The sequence below is a fragment of the Tursiops truncatus genome, chromosome 7, assembly GCF_011762595.2.
Source record: "Tursiops truncatus isolate mTurTru1 chromosome 7, mTurTru1.mat.Y, whole genome shotgun sequence".
NCBI lineage: Eukaryota > Metazoa > Chordata > Mammalia > Artiodactyla > Delphinidae > Tursiops > Tursiops truncatus.
In genome coordinates this window covers 77972790-77995460 of record NC_047040.1, presented here as the reverse complement: position 1 = coordinate 77995460, position 22671 = coordinate 77972790, and the positions used below count along the sequence as shown (strand labels likewise).

The window sequence follows — 22671 nt, the reverse complement described above, 5'->3', positions numbered from 1 at the left end:
TAATATTCCATTGTGAATATATATCACATCTTCTTAAGCCAGTCCTCTGTTGATGGGCTTGTGGGTTGTTTCCATGTCTTGGCTATTGTAAATAGTGCTGCTATGAACATTGAGGTGCATGTATCTTTTTAATTAGAGTTTTTGTTTTTTCCAGATATATACCCAGGAATGGAATTGCTAGATCATATGGTAGCTCTATTGGTAGTTTTTTTTAAGGAAACTCCATACTGTTTTCTATAGTGGCTGAACCAATTTATATTCCCACCAACAATGTAGGAGGGTTCCCTTTTCTCCACATCCTCTCCAGCATTTATTATTTGTAAACTTTTTGATGATAGCCATTCTGACCAGTGTGAGGTGATCTCTCACTGTGGTTTTGATCTGCTTATCTCTAATAATTAGTGATGTTAAGCATCTTTTCATGTGCCTATTGGCCATCTGTATGTCTTCTTTGGAAAAATGTCTGTTTAGGTCTTCTGCCCATTTTTTCATTGGGTTGTTTGTTTTTTCACTATTGAGTTGTATGGCAATAATGTACTGAGTTGTATGACAACTATATATACACACTATATATATAAAATATACACTATATATATATTTGTGTGTGGTGTATTTTAAAAGAAGAAAGAAGAAGCAAAGAACACATTTAATATTTTGTGGTATTTTCTTTGAATTTCCTACTGACAGTTCAGAAAGATATTTAGACCAATTTTCTTTTAGATTATTATGGTTTATTTCCACCATTAACTCTGATCCTGAGAATTCATTTCAGTATTTGGTCAGAAGCAATGACATTGTTTTTTCAAATTATTCAGCAAATATCCCCAATAATTCATTGTATAATTCTTCCTTTCCCTACTTTCATCATGTAATAAAGTAATACATGTAAAAAGCCCTGTTTCTCTACCATATTGTTTGTATTTGTGTCATGTTCTCTTTCTTATTTCCCCTCAGGATTCAGTGCAGTCTCTATCAAAATATCAATAGCATTTTTCACAGAAATAGAACAAATAAGTCAAAAATTTGTATGGAAACACAAAAGAACCCAAATAGCCAAAACAATCTTGAGATAAAAGAACAAAGCTGAAGCCATTACATTCCCTGATTTCAAACTATACTTAAAGCTAGAGTAATCAAAACAGTATGGTACTGTTACAAATACAGACACATAGTTCAGTAGAACAGAATTGAGAGCCCAGAAATAACCTGTCACTTAAATGGTCAATTAATCTATGACAAAGGAGGTAAGAATATACAATGGGGAAAAGACAGCCTCTTCAACGAAAGGTGTTGGGAAAACTGAATAGCTACTCATACTATATACAAAAATAAACTCAAAATAGGTTAAAGAGCTAAATGTAAGACCAGAAACCATGAAACTCCTAGTAGAATATAAATATAGGCAGTATACTTTTTGACCTCAGTCTTAGCAATATTTTTTTGGATATGTTGTCTCAGGCAAGGAAAACAAAAGCAAAAATACACAAATTGGACTTTATCAAACTAAAAAGCTTTTGCACAGTGAAGGAAATTATCAATAAAATGAAAAAGTAGCCTACTCGAGGGAGAAGATATTCCCAAATTATATATCTGACAAGGGGTTAATATCCAAAATATACAAAAAACACATACAACTAAAAAACAACAACAACAAAACCCCCCCAAAACAAAACAAACAAACAAACCCACACAACCCAATTAAACAATGGACAGAGGACCTGAACAGACATTTTTCCGAAAACGACATACAGATGACCAAGAGATACATGAAAAGATACTCAACATCACTAATCATCAGGGAAATGCAAATCAAAACTATAATGACCTCATATCTGTCAGAATGACTAACATCAAAGAGACAACAAATAACAAGTGTTGGTGAGGATGTGGAGAAAATGAAAACCTCGTGCACTATCAGTAGATTGTAAACTGGTGCAACCACTATGGAAAACAGTATGGAGTTTCCTTAAAAAATTAAAAATAGAACTTCCATGTGATCCAGCCATTCACTTCTGGGTATTTACTTGAAGAAAACAAAAAACATTAGTTGGAAAAGAGATATACACTCTAATGTTCATTGCAGCATTATTTACAATAGCCAAGATATGGAAGCAATGTAAATGTCCACTGACAGATGAATGGATAAAGAAGATGTTAAATTAAAAATTAAATGAAAACAGACTCATAGGTACAGAGAACAAATGGGTTGTTGCCAGAAGGAAGGAAGGTGGGGGGTAAGAGAAGTAAGTATAGGAATATAAAGGTACAAACCTCCAGGTGTATAATAAATAAGTCATGAGAATGTAACATACATTATAAGAAATGTGGTCAATAATATTTGTGATAACTTTGTGTGGGAACAGATGGTTACTAGACTTATTGTGGGGATCATTTCAAAATAAACACAAATGTCATATCATTACATAGTACACCTGAAACTAATAAAATACTGTACCTCAACTATATTTCAATTAAAAAAAGAATATAGAGGAAATGATTTTACTAAAAATCTGAAAATTTTCTAAATAATGTGATGAATGTTACTATGTTATTAGAAAAAAATAAAAAAGATCTGAGAGGATATGGCCCAACTGTTACAATAGTTATCTCTTCATCTTGGTTATTTAGGATGGAGGGTAGGGGAGAGGATGTGTGGAATAAAAGGAATTTTCACTTTAAAAATTTATTCTCTCATTTGTTATTATCTAATGTAATTTCATTGGTATCAGAGAAAATTATCTCCATGACAAATATTCTTTGGTATTTGTTATTTAGTTTAGTTTGCAAGTTAATGATCAATTTTTAAACTGTTATTTATGTACTTGAAAAGACTATATATTATGTATTTGATGGATATAACAGTATGTTATATACATACACACATACATATATGTGTATGTCCAGTAGAGAAAGAATATTAATTGTGCTTTCACATTTTTTATGCTTTACTAATTTCTTGTCTGCATAGTATCTTAAATATGAAGAGAAGTATGTTTACATCTCTCCTATTTGAATGTATTTATCCTTCTCTTCTTGTAATTTTCTCCATTTTTGCCTTTTTTTTTTTTTTTCTTTTGTGGTACACGGGCCTCTCACTGCTGTGGCCTCTCCTGTAGCGGAGCACAGGCTCCGGACACGCAGGCTCAGCGGCCATGGCTCACGGGCCCAGCCGCTCCGCGGCATGTGGGATCTTCCCGGACTAGGGCACGAACCCATGTCCCCTGCATCAGCAGGCGGACCCTCAACCACTGCACCACCAGGGAAGCCCCATTTTTGCCTTTTTAATGATAATATAATTAGATACATACAGGTTAAGAATTTTTATACTTTCTTAATGGATTGTTCATATCATCATGATGTAATGACCATATTGTGCCTAATAGTGTTTATCTTAAAGTGTACTTTGTCTGATACTAATATTGTGGCACCAGTTTTTGGGGCGTTGTATTTCCTGGGTACATTTTTTTCTGTCTTTTTACTTTCAAACTTTTTGTGTCTTTATATTTTAGGTGTACCTCAATATACAGCATATACTTGGATTTTTAAAAATACAATTTGCCAAGATAAAAATAAATTCACCATGCAGTATGATAATATTATTGTAAGCATCAAATTATTTCTATAAGCATTTTTTAAACTGAAGTATAGTTGATTTATAAAATTAGTTTCAGGTGTACAACATAGTGATTCAATATTTTTATAGGTTATAAAATCTATAAAAATTAAAAGTTATTGTAAAATATTGGCTACATTCCCTGTGCTGTACAATATATCCTTGTAGCTTATTTATATTATATAGGAGTTTTTACCTCTTAATCTCCTTCCCCAACCTTGCCCTTCCCTGCTTCCCTCTCCCCACTGGTAACTACTAGTTTGTTCTCCATACATGTGAGTCTGTTTCTGTTTTGTTATATTCACTCGTTTGATTATTTTTTAGATTCCACATATAGGTGATGACATATACAGTATTTGTCTTTCTATGACTGACGTATATCACTAAACATGATACACTCAAGTCTATCCATGTTGTTGCAAATGGCAAAATTTCTTTTTGGAGAAAAGGGAAACCTGGTACACTGCTAATGGAAATGTAAATTTGTGAAACCACTGTGGAAAACAGTATGGTATATATACATATATATATGGTAGATATACATATATATTGGTGTATATACATAGAGTGGTATATATACATATATATTGTACTATATATGTATATACACATATGTGTGTGTATGTATATAAAAATATATGTATACATGTATATATATGTATATATATAGCATAGTACCCTCAGGTCCATCTATGTTGTTGCAAATGGCAAAATTTCTGTTTTGGAGGAAATATGTATTACTCAGCCCCTCCCACCAAGGGAGGAAATATATATATATTTGGGGGAATATATATATATAAAATATATATTATATATATATATTACTCAGCCCCTCCCCCAAAAAGAAATTTTGCCATTTGCAACAACATGGATGGACTTGAGGATATTATGCTATATATTATATATATATATATATATATATATATATATATATATATATGTATATATACCATTCTTCTTTATCCATTCATTTGTTGATGAACCCTTAGGTTGTTTCCATATCTTGGCTATGGTAAATAGTGCTGTTATGAGGATTGGGGTGCATGTATCTTTTTTTTTTTTTTTTCAGTAAGCAGGCCTCTCACTGTTGTGGCCTCTCCTGTTGCAGAGCACAGGCTCTGGACGCGCAGGCTCAGCGACCATGGCTCACGGGCCCAGCCGCTCCGCGGCATGTGGGATCTTCCTGGACTGGGGCACGAACCCGTGTCCCCTGCATTGGCAGGCAGACTCTCAACCATTGCACCACCAGGGAAGCCCTGCATGTATCTTTTTTAATTAGTGTTTTCATTTTCTTTGGATATATACCCATGAGTAGAATTGCTGATCATATGGTAGTTCTATTTTTAGTTTTTTGAGGAACCATCATACTGTTTTCCATACTGGCTTCAACAATTCACATTTCCATCAACACTGTACCAGGTTTCCCTTTTCTCCAGATCTTTGTCAACATTTGTTTTTTTTTCAACATTTGTTATTGAAGATATCCATTGTGACAGGTGTGAGGTGATATTGTGGTTTTGATTTGCATTTCTCTGATGATTAGAGAGCATCTTTTCGTCCTCCTGTTGGCCGTTTGTGTGTCTTCTTTGGAAAATATGTTTATTCAGGTCTTTTGCCCATTTTAAAATCATGTTGTTTGTTTTTTTGGTATTGAGTTGTATGAACTGTTTATATATTTTGAATATTAAGCCCTTATCGGTCATATAATTTGTAAATATTTTTTCCCATTTAGTAGGTTGTATTTATATGTTGTCATGGTTTCCTTTGCTGTGCAAAAGCTTTTAAGTTTAATTAGGTCCCTTTTGTTTATTTTTGCTTTTGTTTCCCTTGCCTTAGGAGATGGATTTTAAAAATTGCTATGATTTATGTCAAAGAGTTGTTTGCCTATGTTTTTTTCTAGGAGTTTTATGATTTCCATTCTTACATTTAGATCTTTAATCCATTTTGGGTTTTTTTGGTATTTGGTGTTAGAGAATGTTCTAATTTCATTCTTTTACATGTAGCTGTTCAGTTTTCCCAGCATCGTTTTGAAGAGACTATCTATTCCCCATTTTATATTCTTGCCTCCTTTGTCATAGATTAATTGATCATGGGTGCATGGGTTTATTTCTGGGCTCTGTATTCTGTTCCATTGATCAACTGATCAATGTGTCTGGTTTTGTGCCAGTACCATACTGTGTTGATTACTGTAGCTTTGTAATATGGTCTGAAGTTTGGGAACATAATACCTCTACCTTTGTTCCTTCTTCTCAAGTTTCGTTTGGCTATTCGGGATCTATTGTGGTTCCATGTAAAATTTAGAATTATTTGTTCTAATTCTGTGAAAAATATTATGGGTATTTTGATATGGATTGCATTAAATCTGTAGATTTCTTTGGGTTGTAGGGGCATTTTAACAATATTAATTCCTCCAATCCATGAAAATGGGATAGCTTTCCATTTCTTTGTATCACCTTCAGTTTTCTTCATCAATGTCTTATAGTTTTCAGAGTATAGGTATTTTACCTCCTTGGTTAAGTTTATTCCTAGTTATTTTATTCTTTTTTTTTTTTTTTTTTTTTGCGGTACGCGGGCCTCTCACTGCTGTGGCCTCTCCTGTAGCGGAGCACAGGCTCCGGACGCGCAGACTCAGCAGCCATGGCTCACGGGCCTAGCCGCTCTGCGACATGTGGGATCTTCCCAGACCAGGGCATGAACCCATGTCCCCTGCATTGGCAGGTGGACTCTCAACCACTGCGCCACCAGGGAAGCCCTATTTTATTCTTTTTAGTGTGATTTTAAACTGGTTTGTTTTCTTGCTTTCTCTTTCTGATAGTTCATTATTAGTGTACAGAAAAGCAACAGATTTCTGTAGATTAATCTTGTATCCTGCAACTTTACTAAATTCACGTATTAGTTCTAATAATAGCTTTTGGGTGGAGACTTTAGCGTTTTCTATATATAGGATCATGTTGTCTGCAAACAGTGACAGTTTTATTTACCCCCTTCCAATTTGGATGCCTTTTACTTCTTTTTTTGTCTGATTGCTGTGGCTAGGACTTCCAATACTATGTTAGGTAGAAGTGGTGAGAATGAGCATCCCTATCTTGTTCCTGATTTTAGAGGAAAATCTTTCAGCTTTTCACCATTGAGTATTATGTTAGCGGTGGGTTTGTCATATATGACCTTTATTATGTTAAGATATAGTCCCTGGTTTAACAACTCTGATGAGAGTTTGTATCATGAATAGATGTTGAATTTTGTCAAAAGCTTTTCTAGCTTCTATTGAGATGATAGTGTGATTTTTATCTGTCTTTTTGTTAATGTGGTGTATCACATTGGTTGATTTGAAGATATTGAATCATCCTTATATCCCTGTAATGAATCCCACTTGATCATGGTGTATGATCCTTTTATATACTGTTGAATTTGGTTTGCTAATATTTTGTTGAGGCATTTTGCATCTGTATTCATCAGAGACATTGGCCTGTAATTTTCTTTTTTTTGTAGTGTCATGGTCTGATTTTGGTATCAGGGTAATGGAGTCTTTGTAGAATGAATTTGGGAGTGTTCCCTTCAATTTTTTTGGAATAGTTTGAGAAGAATAGGTATTAGCTCTTCTTTATATGTTTGGTGGAATTCCTCTGTGAAGCTGTCTAGTCCTGGACTATTGTTTGTTGGGAGTTTTTTGATTACTGATTCAATTTGGTTACTGGTAAACAATCTGTTCCTATTGTCTATTTCTTCCTGATTCAGTCTTGGAGATTGTATGTTTTCAGAAATGTATCCATTTCTTCTAGGTTATCCAGTTTGTTGACATATAACTGTTCATAGTATTCCCTTATTTATTTATTATTTTTGGCTGTGCCATGCAGCATGCAGGATCTTAGTTCCCCAACCAGTGATAAAACCCGTGCCCCCTGCACTGGGAGCACAAAGTCTTAACCACTGGACCACCAGTGAAGTCCCCCCTTATGATTTTTTTAATGTCTGTGATATCAGTTGTAATTTCTTCTCTTTCATTTCTTGTTTTGTTTATTTGGTCCTCTCTTTTTTTCTTAATGAGCCTGGCTAAAGGCTTATTAATTTTGTTTAGCTTTTCAGAAAAACAGCTCTTATTTTCATTGATGTTTTGTTTTTTTTGGGGGGGTGTCTCTATTTCTTATTTCTTTTCTGATCTTCATTATTTCCTTCCTTCTGCTGACTTTGGACTTTGTTCTTCTTTTTTTAATTCCTTTAGATGGTATGTTAGGTTGTTTGAGATTTTTCTTGTTTCTTGGTGTGGGCCTGTATCACTATAAACTTCCCTCTTAGGACTGCTTTTGCATGACCCATATATTTTGGAAAGTTGTGTTTTTATTTCCATTTGTCTGGAGGTATTTTTTGACTTCCTCTTTGATTTCTTCATTGACCCATTGGTTTTTAGTAGCATGTTGTTTAGTCTCCATGTGTTTGTGTTTTTCCCATTTTTCTTCCTGTAATTTATTTCTAGTTTCATACCATTGTGGTTGGAACAATTGCTCAATATAATTTCTATCCTCTTAAATTTGTTGAGGCTTGTTTTGTGGCCTAGCATGTGATCTATCCTGGAGAATGTTCCATGTACACTTGAAAAGGATGTATATTCTACTGTTTTTGAATGTAATGTCCTGTAGATATATACTAAGTCCAACTTGACTATTGTGTCATTTAAGACCACTGTTTCCTTATTGATTTTCTGTCTGCATGATCTGTCATGTAAATGAGGTGTTATGTAAAAGAGGTGTTAAATTTCTCGATTATTATTGTATTATTGTCAATTTCTTTCTTTATGTTTGTTAATATGTGCTTTATATATTTAGTGCTCCTATATTAGGTGCATATATGTTAATGCACATATATGTTAAATATAATCTCTTCTGGTATTATTCCCTTTCTCATTATATAATGCCCTCCTTTATCTTTTGTTATAGACTTTGTTTTAAAAATCTACTTTGTCTGATAGGAGTATTGCCACTGTAGCTTTCTTGTCATTTCCATTTGTATGGAATATATTTTTCCATCCCCTCACTTTCAGTCTGTGTGTCTTTAGTTCTGAAGTGAGTCTCCTATAAGCTGCATATAGATGGGTGTTGTTTTTTTATCTAATCAGCCACCCTATGTCTTTTGTTGGAGCATTTAGTCCATTGACATTTAAAGTGATTATCGATAGGTATGTACTTATGGCCATCTTGTTACTTGTTTTCTGGTTATTTTTGTAGTTCTTCTCTCTTCTTTTCTTCTTCTTTTACTTTCCTCCCTTGTGATTTGATGATTTTCTTTGGTGCTATGCTTCTGTTCCTCTCTCTCTAGTTTTTGTGTATCTGTGGTAGGTTTTTGATTTGTGGTAACCATAGAGTTCATATATGTTGACCTATAACTATTCTACTTGTTGTAAATTGATACTCATTTAAGTTCAAACATGTTCTAAATGATCTACATTTTTTACTCCCCTCCCTATTTTTGTGTTTTTCATGTCCTATTTTATAACATCATGTTTATCCCTTAAATGTTTGTTGTAGTTATAGGTGATTTTATAATTTTTGTCTTTTAACACATTATTGACAGGGGGATTTTTGCAGAAACTAACACCAGTGGCTGTAATCTGTCTCTAGTCAAAAATGTGTTGATCTTGGGCTTCCCTGGTAGCGCAGTGGTTGAGAGTCCGCCTGCCGATGCAGGGGACACGGGTTCGTGCCCCGGTCCAGGAAGATCCCACATGCTGCGGAGCAGCTGGGCCCATGAGCCATGGCTGCTGAGCCTGCGCGTCCAGAGCCTGTGCTCCACAATGGGAGAGGCCACAGCAGTGACAGGATTGCGTACCAAAAAATAAAAACAAAAAAAAAAACTGAGAGAATTAGTCACAAGCCCAATATGTGTTTCGAACTGCTCACTCCCCAGGGAGGATCTCTGAACCTGTGTAATCTTCCTTCTCTTTGTGTCTCCTTCCAGGGATACAGGTCCTAACCTGATCACTTTTCTTCCATTCCTACCCCATCTTTCCTACAGCCTTGGTTGTACAAGAGTCTTTCTGCCAGTCTCCAGTTTGTTTTCAGTGAGAATTGTTCCATATAGATTTTTTCCTCTTTTTTTTTTAACATTTTTCTTTTTAAAAAATATTTATTTCTTTATTTTTATTTTTGGCTGTGTCAGGTCCTTGTTGCGATGCATGGGCTTCTCTCTAGTTGTGGCATGTGGGTTTTCTCTCTCTAGTTGTGATGTGCAGGCTCCAGGGTACATGGGCACTCTAGTTGAGGTGTGTGAGCTCAGTAGTTGTGGTGCGTGGGCATAGTTGCCCCATTGCATGTGGGATCTTAGTTCCCTGACCAGGGATCGAACCCAGGGCCCCTGCATTGGAAGGCATATTCTTTACCACTGGACCACCAGGGAAGTCCCTAGATGTATTTTTGATGTGTTCATGGGGAGAGGGGTCAGCTTAGCATTCTCCTACTCCACCATCTTGATCAACTCCCCTCTATAAGTGTTTTCAAGTACAATGTCTAGCACACAAAAAATAACCAGGTACCCAAGGAAACATGACAATATAACTGAGAACCAGCAGGAACAATAGAGAACAGAAACAGGCCCTAGGGTCCATTAGGTTTATCAGAATAGACTTTAAAATAAATATGTTTACCATATTCAAGAAGGTAAAAGACAATATTGAAAGTTTTTGGAAATACAGAACAAAAAATACTTGAAAATGTTACCAAATATAACCTAGAAATGAAAAATGAATAGCTGGAATTAAAACTCAGATTAGACACATTAGAACAAAAGAAACTATTGAGAATAAAGCACGAAGAGTCAAAAGGATTGAAATTATAGGTGAAAGGGTAAGAATCATAAAGGTTGATTTGTGAAAAAAACCCATATATATGTACAGTTGAATCCCAGAAGTAGAGGAGAGAAACTAAGAGACATATTGGAAGAGGTAATACCTGAGAATTGTCCAAAAACTGAAGAAAGATAAGTTTAAAATTCATAACTTCCTACAAACTCTAAACAGGATAAACCAAAAGAAATGCACAGCCAGGTCCATCACAGAAAATTTTCTGAAAAGGAAAGATAAAGAGAAAAGAATTTTTAAATTAGCCAGGGGTGTGGAGGAAACAGCCAGAGGAGGACAGATTGCTTTCAAAGGACCAATGACTAGCCTAAGAGCCAACAGCTAACTTCTAAACAGAAACAATGGAAGGCAGGCTTCCCTGGTGGCACAGTGGTTAAGAACCCTCCTGCCAATGCAGGGGACACGGGTTCAAGCCCTGGTCCGGGAAGATCCCACATGCCGTGGAGCAACTAAGCCCGTGTGCCACAACCACTGAGCCTGAGCTCTAGAGCCCACGTGCCACAGCTACTGAAGCCTGTGCGCCTAGAGCCCGTGCAGAAGCCACAGCAGTGAGAAGCCCGCGCACCACAGTGAAGAATAGCCCCCGTCACCACAACTAGAGGAAGCCTGCGCACAGCAACAAAGACAAGGCAGCCAAAAAAAAAAAGAAAAAAGAAAAACAATGGAAGGCAGAAGACAATGGTATAATAAGTTCAAGGCACTGAAAGAAAATAACAACCAAACTAGACATTCATATGCAGTGAAAGCATTCTTCCATAATTAAGGGGAAATAAAGACATATAAATAAAGACATATAAAGACAAAAACTGAGAGGGCTTCCCTGGTTGTGCAGTGGTTGAGAGTCCACCTGCCGATGCAGGGGACAGGTGTTCGTGCCCCGCTCTTGGAGGATCCCACATGCCGCGGAGCAGCTGGGCCCATGAGCCATGACCTCTGAGCTTGCGCGTCCGGAGCCTGTGCTCCGCAACGGGAGAGGCCACAACAGTGAGAGGACCGCGTACCAAAAAAAAACAACAAAAAAAAACCTGAGAGAATTAGTCACAAGCACATCTACACTAAAGGGAATACTATAGGGTATTCTTTGGATAGAAAAAAATGATCCCAATTGGAAATGTAGATAGCAGTGAAAGCAAAGAGATTTAAACATTTGGGTAAATATAAATGAGTATTTACTGCATAAACAGTAATAATAAAGACTTCTGGTCTTTATGTATGCAGAAAAATACACAACAATAGTATATTAGGAGAGATAAAATATTGGTAAATTGTTCTAAGATTCTAGTATTTTCTGGGAATAGAGTAAAAGTAGCCATAAATATCAGATTTTGATAAATCACAAATGTAATAAATGTTAACCTCTAAGAGTCTGTTAAAATAGTAAGTAATTCCCAAGGTAATCATGGGTCAAGGATCGAGTGATTGAATTACTGAATTCATCTAATAATTGGGAATTTGACTAAGCTAGATAAATTTTAATGAAATATATACTTCACAAGACATAACCCCATTTTAGGTAATTAAAATTTGAATAACTGGAACTTATTTAGGGTTCTATCACTTATGGCTATTTTACCTTTTTACTATAACTTTTAAGAAGCCAATGGTTTCCCAAAGGATTTGTTTAAAAATGTTAAATTTTATGTGTTTAATTCTTAACCAAAAATAAAATGTTATTAAACATAATGCAAAATAGCTGAATGTCAAGTAACCAGTTATACAGCCAGCTCATTTACACTGAATTAGTAATTTGCTCAAACAGTCTGCAATTTATGTTAAGTAAAGATTATCTTATGTTATACATTCACATAATGACATAAATGTCTCATTCTCTTCTCTGTAAATGTTATTATTATCTTAAATTTCAGTTCCTTTCCACTGTTAGCCTCTTAGAGTAATTCCATATAAGGCTATAGTTTTCATTATACTTTTGCTGGCACTGTCATTGAGAGAATATTCAACCTAAAAATTAAATAAGTGTTAAAAAATACATATTTTGGAGCAGGGGTTGGAAAACTATGGTGCATGGGTCAAAACTGGCCTGCTTCTGTTTTTTATGTGTCCTGCAGCTACGAATGGTTTCTGCATTTTTAAATGATTGGAGAGAAACAAATCAAAGACCAATATTTCATAGCATGTGAAAATTATGTGAAATTCAAATATCAGTGTCCATGAATAAAACTTTATGAGAACATAGCTGTACTCATCTGTTTACATATTATCTATGGCTGCTTTGAGTGTTTGCAACAGAGATTGTAAGCCCTGCAAAGCCTGAAATATTTTCTGATCCTTTTCAGAAGAAGTTTGCCAACCCCTGTTTTAGAACATGAGAAAATGTGAAGGTCTTCAGAGATTGAGTTAGTATATCTAATTGAAACAGGAACTTTATGTTTTGGCTTTGAGCATTGGTTTGTAATGTTGACTTAATAAACTCTTACGTGCAGTTTATTAAAAAACACGTAGGATTCTCTTGGCTTCAACAAGCTGTGTAATACTCTGCATAAAATATGACAAGCACTGTGATAAACTTATTTATTTTTTTTGCGGTACGCAGGCCTCTCACTGTTGTGGCCTCTCCTGTTGCGGAGCACAGGCTCCGGATGCGCAGGCTCAGTGGCAATGGCTCACGGGCCCAGCCGCTCCGCGGCATGTGGGATCTTCCCGGACCGGGGCACGAACCCGTGTCCCCTGCATTGGCAGACGGACTCTCAACCACTGCGCCACCAGGGAAGCCCGATAAACTTATTTTTTAAATATAAAAAGGCTCTTGTGCATTATAAACTTTTATATCTCTTTAATGTATTATGCCTTTATAAAATCTTAATACCAAATATTTATGAACTATGTCAGATACTAGTTTTCCTATATTGTAGACACTAAACAGTAGCCTGGTTGAATGCATTTGTTCTGAATCTCTGTCTAGCCAATTACTTTTATATTCCACTTTTATATTTCCACATTCATCAAATAATTTTCAACTCTCTGAAATAAGTAAAGACTTAAATTTTAGTTCCATCTTGGCCACTGATTTGCTTTGTCAACTCAATGTACTTCTCTAGGCTTCTCAGTTTTCCTTTTAGTAACCTGTCCTTGTCTGTATTGTGTATTAGAGTATTTGATCTCTTGGTAGAAAAGAATTTCTGCAAATCCAGTGTTTTTGTTATCCTTCATTGGAATATTCACATATAAAGTTTTCAATTAAAAAAAATATTCAGCAGTTTCCCTGAGCATATTAAGGGCCTCATCACAAATCTAGGCTAAACACAAAGCATGTGTAAAACCCAGCAGCCTCTCTAAGTACAGCGAGTCTGTGGTGTTTGCCGTCTTACTGTTCATTGTTTCCTGAACTTGTTGCCTATAAGAGGCTGCTTTTGCAGTATTCCCCACTAACATTTGCTTCTGCCGTCATGGCATCTTTCCACCCAACATTTTCTTGTTTACTGTGAGTCAGAAAATTATCTGCAATAGAGAACTTAGCTTATCCCACTAGAGACTTCAGGCTCAGCTGAAGTACTAAGGAGATTCTGGAGCAAAGTCTAGACATGAGTAACTGCTAAGAGACATCAGTATGTTTGTTCTGTTATGCCCAAAGGCTTAGGTGACTGCTCCCTGAGCAATGAAGAGATCTGGCTCTGTATAAGAGCTGAATTTGCAGAAACTGGAGGTGAATTAATTGTTAAAAATTGTTGAATTCAAATAATATCACTAAATTAGGAGCATATGTAAATCACTAAAGTGTGAGTTTTACAGCACTGTCAAAAGAATCTTTAATAGTAAAAACTGAATTTTTCTCAGTAAGAAAAGAGGAGGGTCAGATCAATAAAGAAAGTCACAGAAACAGGACTATAAATGATAGAAATAAAGAAAAAACCAACATAGGCTTTAGGCCTAGGAAAAGGTCAGATTTGTGCTGTGTGTCTATGACATGAAAAAAAAAATCCTGCAAATGGGACTTTAACTTTGATCTTGATATTTATTGTTAGAAAGTGCCAGGATAAGAAATATTGTATGTACAATTACACCATCAGGCCTGGAAAATTATTCTAATAGAGTAGAGAGGAAAGGAGGGCTTGAGGAAACAGAAAATGGAATCAATTGACTTTACATTAAAAAAAAGAAAGATATCAAAAGAAAAAAGAATAAAGGACAGAAATTTTAGAGAATTAAACATATATAAGTATACTGACAAGAAATGTGCATTCATCTTAGTGATTTTGCAGTGTTATTGCTGATATGGTTTATAAGATGCTTTGAACAAGGATCAAGTCATAGAATTTCACCTTCTATAATGTCTGTTTATGGAAGAAGGAGTTTGCAAAGTAAGCATGGGTCAGCTCGCAGCATACTACCAAAGATATCATGATTTCTCCAAGTTAGAGTACTCACAAGATTAAGCCATAGCCTGGAGATGCTTCTGTCTGAGAGAAACAAAGGTGATAGGGCTTCCCTGCTGGGATTACTCTCCTAATTATCAGAGAATCATTGTTTCTCTCTGCTCCTGGGCATCAAATACACTGACCCCCTCAACTTCAAATAACCTCCCACCAGTACTGAGAGCATTCTCTGGCTCGTGCTCGCCTTCTCTAAAACCAAAGGCACTTGGCCGTAAGCCAGTTCTTAGTATTACAGTCCTTGGCACGTTTCCATCAGCACTGAACTTTAACACACACACACTCACATCTCAACACAATTTGCAAGCTCGATTCACTTTTTTTTAGCATTGAAAAAGAAAATTTCTAGTATACCTTTTAATGACAATTTCTATCTCTTGTCACTGAACTATCTTATAAGAAAAGCCTCATGTTGGCTTTTTGAAAATGGAAGTTCTTTAAGGATAGGAATCAAAAAGAGAACTCACTTTCAAACAAATCACATTATTACAAAATATGAGCGTATAAGGACTATTCTTAGCCAAATTTCTTAGGATAGACCTTTATCCTAAAATTCTATCAAATTTCAAATAATTCTAATAAATTTATGAGGTGTACATGTATTTATTTTCCTTGGCTTTGTTTGAATGGGACCTACCTCCCTCTTTCTCCTTTTAAGCAATATTAAACTCCCTTATGAAAAAGAGTTACAATTCTAGATATTTGCCCACTGGGAATAGAACTGCATCAACCATTGGGATATTTGCATTTTATACTTTTGATAATTTATTTACCACCCACTTTGTTTTTCCTCTTTTTAGTGCAGCTGTGTTCCCTCCACACCCAAATATGGCCTGAGTCCTGATCCACAGAGTAAACTAACTTCATTACAGCCGTTGTCTGGTCAAATCTTTCCTCTTCCACCAGGCTCCAACCTTCTCAGGGATCTTGGGTCATGGCTGAAGCAGTGAGGAGTAACAAAGAGAGAACTAGAAGTCTGGAGCCTCAGATTCTGGCCTACTGAGACTAAGTGGCTGTTACCTAATTAAAGTGAGTCACACCTGTGGGCCTCATACAGTAACCAGGTTAGACTGTCATTTAACATTTCCCCTTCTAAATTCTATGATTTTCATGCTATTTTCTGGTTCCACTGTTTCTAGAAGGGGGGAGAAATCTAAAAATCTGAACAATGGCTTTCTGAAAACAGACCATCTAGCAAGAGAATTATAATCTTATTATTCATTCATTGCTCAGTGAATGTTTATTGAACACTTACTGTCACTCAGGCTCTCTGCTGACTAGGCACTGAGTGATAATTATTCTTACTTTTGTTCATTCTCAAATGGTTTTTATAGAGGTGCAATTCACATAACATAAAATTAAGCATTTTAGAGTAAACAATAGTGCATTTAGTATATTCATAATGTTGTACAACCACTACCTCTTAGTTCTGAAATATGTTCACCCCTCCAGAAAGAAACCCCATGCCTGTTAAGTCATCAGTCTGAATTGTCTTCTCTCCCTACCCCCGTTAACCATTAATCTGATTTCTGTGTCTATGGATTTATCTATTTTGGACATTTCATATAAAATGTGACCTTTTTCATCTAGCTTCTTTCGCTTATCATAATACTTTTCAGGTTTATCCACATGGTAGCATGTACCAGTATTTCACTCCTTTTTCTGGCTAAATAATATTCCACTGTATATACCTACCACAATTTGTTTACTCATTTACCTATTGATGGACATTTGGGCTGTTTTCTCCTTTTGGCTGTTGTGAATAGTGCTGCTGTTCACTGAACATACATGTATATTAAGCAGTTTTTAATACCTAGTAAATATGGCTCAAATACACAGTTTATGGTCAGGACTCTTATAAATACTTTTGGAAGCAGTTAACTGTCTTCCTGAACTGGATTCAATCAAAGCCACTGCTTTGTCATCGAATCTCTGACTTCTCTCATTTCTTTGTTCCTGGTTTTACTACTCAATAAATTGAGAAAATATATAGAGTATCTCCTAATACTTGATGTCCTATAAATGTATAAGTATAAAACTAGAATCCAACAAATGTCCTTATAATCAATGCCACATACAGTCATATAAACAAGGAGCCATTAACATCAGAAAAAGAAAAGACCATATTTTACAAAATGTTTCCAACTGATCAATTACTTACTGGAAAAGGGAGTAATATGAAAGTGCCAGGTTATTGCTATTCAGATCAGTTAGGGCAGCAAAGATGTACTGTATATATTTTTATTCTTTAAATTACAACTTGTGGGAAACTTTTCTTTTCTTCACTATACAATAATTTAATAAGAACTGGGTTTATTTTTACTTTTATTTTTGTTTTCATGTCCAGAGGCCAAATCACAAAATCACTCAAACTGATGGTGTAATTTTTAGATATAGCTTAATAAATACTTCATGCCAATTCCTGGTCCTTGATATCCAAGACATCTGTGGTTTTATTCCATTTTCTCTGCTTACCAGTCTTAGTGATCCGTGTACTGTTTCTATTGATTTATTGGCTCAGTGTAACTTTGTAGGACCTACAGTGCTTGGCAAAAACCAGTCCTCACATTAACACACACACAGATACTCACACTCGCACTCAGTGCTCCCTTATTTTCTTCATCAGCCTAGATTTTAGCTTCATATGGTTCACAAATTTTGAGCTATTTGTTTTTACTATCTTACTATAAGTTCTGGCTTGGACTACCTATAGGCTTAAAATTGATATAAAGAAATTTTGCATACTAACAAAGAGATATTGCCTTGGTGAGTCACTAAAATCTTTTATTTTTCCAAAATAGAAATTATTAATTATTCCTAGTGTGGTACATTAACTGCTCTGGCCAGTGTTAATTCTTTCAGTCCAATAATAAACGCACACTCTCTTTACATACACAAAATGCTGCAGCTGCCATTTATCCACTCAGTAGAGAAAAAACAGTCAAATTAGTTCTTTGAATTGAGTTCTGTTAAGACTTTAGATCAGATAGACAGAAACTGAATCTAGGTATTAAATAGAATTTGACTGGACATATGACTTACATTTATGGTAAATTATTGGCATAGAGTTTTATGAGGTATTTGTGCTCATGAGAAGCCATGCATTAAATGTAATTTTTTTTTTTTTTTTTTTTTTCCGTACTCGGGCCTCTCACTGCTGTGGCCTCTCCCGTTGCGGAGCACAGGCTCCGGACGCGCAGGCTCAGCGACCATGGCTCACGGGCCCAGCCGCTCCACGGCATGTGGGATCTTCCCGGACCGGGGCATGAACCCGTGATCCCTGCAGGCGGACTCTCAACCACTGTACCACCAGGGAAGCCCTAAATGTAATTTTTAAGTGTTGAATCACCTTAAATGTATTAGTGGATACAATAACTGAAGAAATATCATCTTGACATCTCTTATAAAGCAAAGAATCATCAAGAAAAGTATATTATTTCTTAATTATTGATCTATTTTGCAAAGTTAGATTTTCACATTGAGTTTGTTTCAAAAGCAAGGTGCTAATATCTTCATAAAACTTCCCATTTACATAGTTCTTTACTTTCCAAACATTTTCTCACCTATTATTTTACTCATGCAGTTGTACTGTGTAATAATAAGTACAACTGCTTTTATCTACACACAAGTCAGATATCCTAAGGTCTTGCTGCTCTAGGTGTGATCTGAGAACCAGCATCATCATCAAATGAGTCTGTTAGAAATGTAGAGTCACCACCCTAGACCTACTGAATTAGAATATGATTAAGACATATTGAGTGGTTTGCCCTGGGTTTTTTGATAGTCAATCTGGGGCTGGAACTCAGATATTCTACTGATCTGCAGCTCAGAAATCTGTCATCTGACTGTTCTAAATTATAATGAACAAGTAACATGAGTGTGAGAGAATGCCCTTCCAGTAAAAATTAGTCTGGCATTTCTATTGTGTCCATGATATATAAGTCATCAGTTACATTAAACAATAAAACATGTAGGATCCAGGAAACAAGGCCTGGCTGCAGATAGAGAGATTTGATGGGTCTTAGGAGGACCGTCTGTTTTCTTTGTCAGATTTTTCACCATCAATTTTATTAGCACTGAGAATGATATAACTAACTTTGCTTTCTTTAACATACAAATAGAATAGGAATTAACACTAAACCAGAAGTTAAAAAGGAATAAAATGCACGCTAAGTTTAACAAACAGCTCTCAGTATACTACGTTGTAGCATTTTCCATGGACACATTAATGCCTTTTACAAAGATAATGCTTTCTTTCCTTAGTTTCTCATTGCCATGAGTAAAATATTAATGAGACCCACCTTTTTGAACAAAAATAATCTTCCCCTCTGACTTACCAAGTGTTTTTATGATAAGATCTTATCTCAGGAAAGTATCTTTTTTTAAATTGCAAATATGAGTGGTGATATATTAATATGATAATAAATGGTAATTGGGTTTGCTGGGGTTTGTCTATCTGATTGGGATAGAACAGGGCCCTCTAGAAATAATTCCCAATTCCAGGGGTTTATAAATGTACATCAGGTAGTCAGTAGTGGAAGGAGTCACACAGCAGAAAGGTGAAATGTTAGGGGCATACCTGGGGACCGTATAAACAAGACATTAAAATCCTATAATGCTTTACACTTGCAGGGTGTTTTCTCTTGTTTGTTTTTCATGGTAATGAGATCTCTGGGTTCACAGTGAAGGTAGGGGAGACCAAAAGAGGCAGGAAAAGCCTGAGAGGGCAGATGCTTGAGCCCAGCCAAGGGAGATGCCGCAAACTTGGAACAACCTTGGGATTCTGTCTAGGAAAGCTCTTTGGGATGACTGCTTGGCTCTGGAGCAACCGTGATAGGAAAGGGCCGTTCCTGAGGTGCAGTCCCATAAGACTTTGATCTACCTGCTCAAGATGGCTCTTTCTTAGTTGGCTTAGGACAGTGAAATTCCCTAAGAGAATATCTTTTTTTGTTTGTTTTTTTTAAAGAAGAATGAATATTTTAAAGTCCTTTTAGGTCTCTTTTACTGTTTCTTCCTAGTTTACCCTAGAGAAGGGCTTCCTGAGAAAAAAGAACTTTAAGTACAGGAATGGATTACAAGGGAGGTTGTGAAATCATCATGACTGAGACATTTAAAAATAAAATCGCATCTAATGGCTTTGGGATGATTAGCTAGACATTGTGTAAAGGCAGGATGATGGAAGAGAAATTTCTTTAGTATTTCAGTTCAGCAACTCACAGGCATATGCAAGACTTGTGTTTAAAATTAGGCTTTAGGGCTTCCCTGGTGGCGCAGTGGTTGCGAGTCCACCTGCCGATGCAGGGGACACGAGTTCGTGCCCCACTCCGGGAAGATCCCACATGCCGCGGAGCGGCTGGGCCCGTGAGCCATGGCCGCTGCGCCTGCGCATCCGGAGCCTGTGCTCCGCGACGGGAGAGGCCACTACAGTGAAAGGCCCGCGTACCGCAAAAATAAATAAATAAATAATAAAAAATAAAATAAAATAAAATTAGGCTTTAGTGTTGAGTTTCTAAACATTTCAGAATTTTACAAAAGTATGTTTGAGATTTTGTGCTTGAAATAGTAGTTTGGCTTGCAAGAACTACAGTGTAAAGATGTCTAACGAAACAATTATATTCATATATTCAAGATGAGTCTTAGGTATTATGTATTATCAGAAATCAATATTTACTTTTGTGTCTTTTAAAAAATTCAGTTACTCTGTGTGTGTGCTTCTATGGTGCTTCATACACTATGATTATAAATTATATTTATATCCAAAGTATAAACATCATATGGTAAAGATGGATGGAGTCTTAGTGAATTACACAGAAATGAGAAAAAAATTTTAACTTCTCTATCATTAAAGTCCTTTCTTGCTTCCTTTTTTTTTTTTTAATTAATTAATTTATTTTTGCTGTGTTGGGTCTTCGTCTCTGTGCAAGGGCTTTCTCTAGTTGTGGCAAGCGGGGGCCACTCCTCATCGCGGTGCGCAGGCCTCTCACCATCGCGGCCTCTCTTGTTGCGGAGCACAGGCTCCAGACGCGCAGGCTCAGTAGTTGTGGCTCACGGGCCCAGTTGCTCCGCGACATGCGGGATCCTCCCAGACCAGGGCTCGAAGCCGTGTCCCCTGCATTAGCAGGCAGACCCTCAACCACTGCGCCACCAGGGAAGCCCCATCTTGCTTCCTTTTTTTGCATGTTTTAGATAATTTAACTATGGAGAGTTATTCAAGTTAAGTTACTCTTAAGTTGGAAAGTATGCAAATTTAGCAGACTTCGGTCAAGGCTGTTTTACACATTTTGTAAATGATCCATTTATGATACTAAATGCAACTTAAGGAAAGTACTTTCTAATATATTTAGAATGCATTTATAGCATTTTAAGAAGTTTCTATAATTCATTCATCCTGATTCTTGAATTATATTAATTAAAACAGTAAATAACAATATACCATTAGTGACATATTCCTTTTTATTAAAATTAAAGTGCTTACATGTTAAAAGAAACTTCTTAAAGTATCTTATATGTCACATCTGCCTAAGCTTTGTAATATATATTTCTATATATGACTTACTTATATGAATAAGTAAATATTGAGAATTCTGTTTGGGACTAATGTATAAACTAATCAATTTATAGTTTCATATACAACTATGTAGATATATGTATATAAAGATTTTTAAAAAACAGTCTCCGTTTGCACATGATGTTTCAGCCCCCAACAGGGAAGAATAAACATTATTTTTATAATACTATAGTATGCATCTATTGAAAAAAATTCATGTATAAGTGGACCCATGTAGTTCAAACCCGTGTTGTTCAAGGGTCAACTGTATATACACAATATAAGTAGATTTATAATGTACATTTGTATGTGTATCCATTCCCTAAAAACCCACAGATATACATACACCATACATATGCCAAAGAAAAGGAAAATTAATAAGACCATGAATCTTGGACTATTCTTCATCATTGCTTCCTTTAAAATAGAATCTATTCATTAATTTTAAAAATAAACTGAACAAAACTATTTAATCCAAGGAAGTGCTTACCGAGCATAGATCTGTGATAAGTTTGTACAAAATATGGGAATTCATATTAGATAAAGAAGCATTTATTAAGGACGGCTACCACTTTGGGTATGTCCAGCATTTGACTTAAAATCATAAAATAATTGTTTTGTACTTAAAAAGAGGCTCCAATTAGTGAATGTGTCAGTTGAACTTTCTTGGGCTATGTGACGTTATCCACTTCTCTGACATACTTGTGGAAGCAGTTATTTTATAGATTCAGCTTTTATATTGGTTTAGATTTTTGAAAAATATCTTTTTACATCACAAAGTGAAAAGGAGGTTTAGCACATCACCATGTTTTTTTAATTGAGATACACAAAAGAAGTGTCCATAATCCCACCATTTAAATTTTACCCCATCCCTATCCTCCTGCTCCCACCATTTATTAGCAGTCCAAGAAGAGCCCTCTGTTTATAATTTGGTGCTACAAATTCTTTTCAATTTTCCCTTTCATACAGCTATATTAATCAATCTATCTACACAAGTTTTACAGAAATGGATCAGGCTAGCCATATTGACCTATAACATAGGTTTTCCCTTTACTTATATATCTGGACATATTTCCATATCATCATACATAGATTTCCTCACTTTCAATAACTATTGCATTCCATTGTATGGGTGTATCATAATCTGTGTAGGTATTTTCCATTGATATTTAAATTGTTAAATATAGATGTTTTTCTTTTACGCTACTGAAAACACTATTTCAGGGAATAATATGTAGCTTTATGTGGTTGTGTAGCATGTATGTAAGATGTATCT

General features: G+C 35.7%; 1 long non-coding RNA gene across 1 annotated transcript in view; it reads left to right on the top strand.

Moving 5' to 3' along the window:
• LOC141279194 (uncharacterized) overlaps positions 1-15854 on the top strand; it is a 46655-nt gene extending 30801 nt beyond the window's left edge. Inside the window, exon 3 of the long non-coding RNA XR_012333118.1 lies at positions 15755-15854. This is a non-coding gene — a long non-coding RNA (uncharacterized lncRNA). The remainder of the gene's footprint in view (positions 1-15754) is intronic.
• The last annotated feature ends 6817 nt before the right edge of the window (positions 15855-22671 follow it).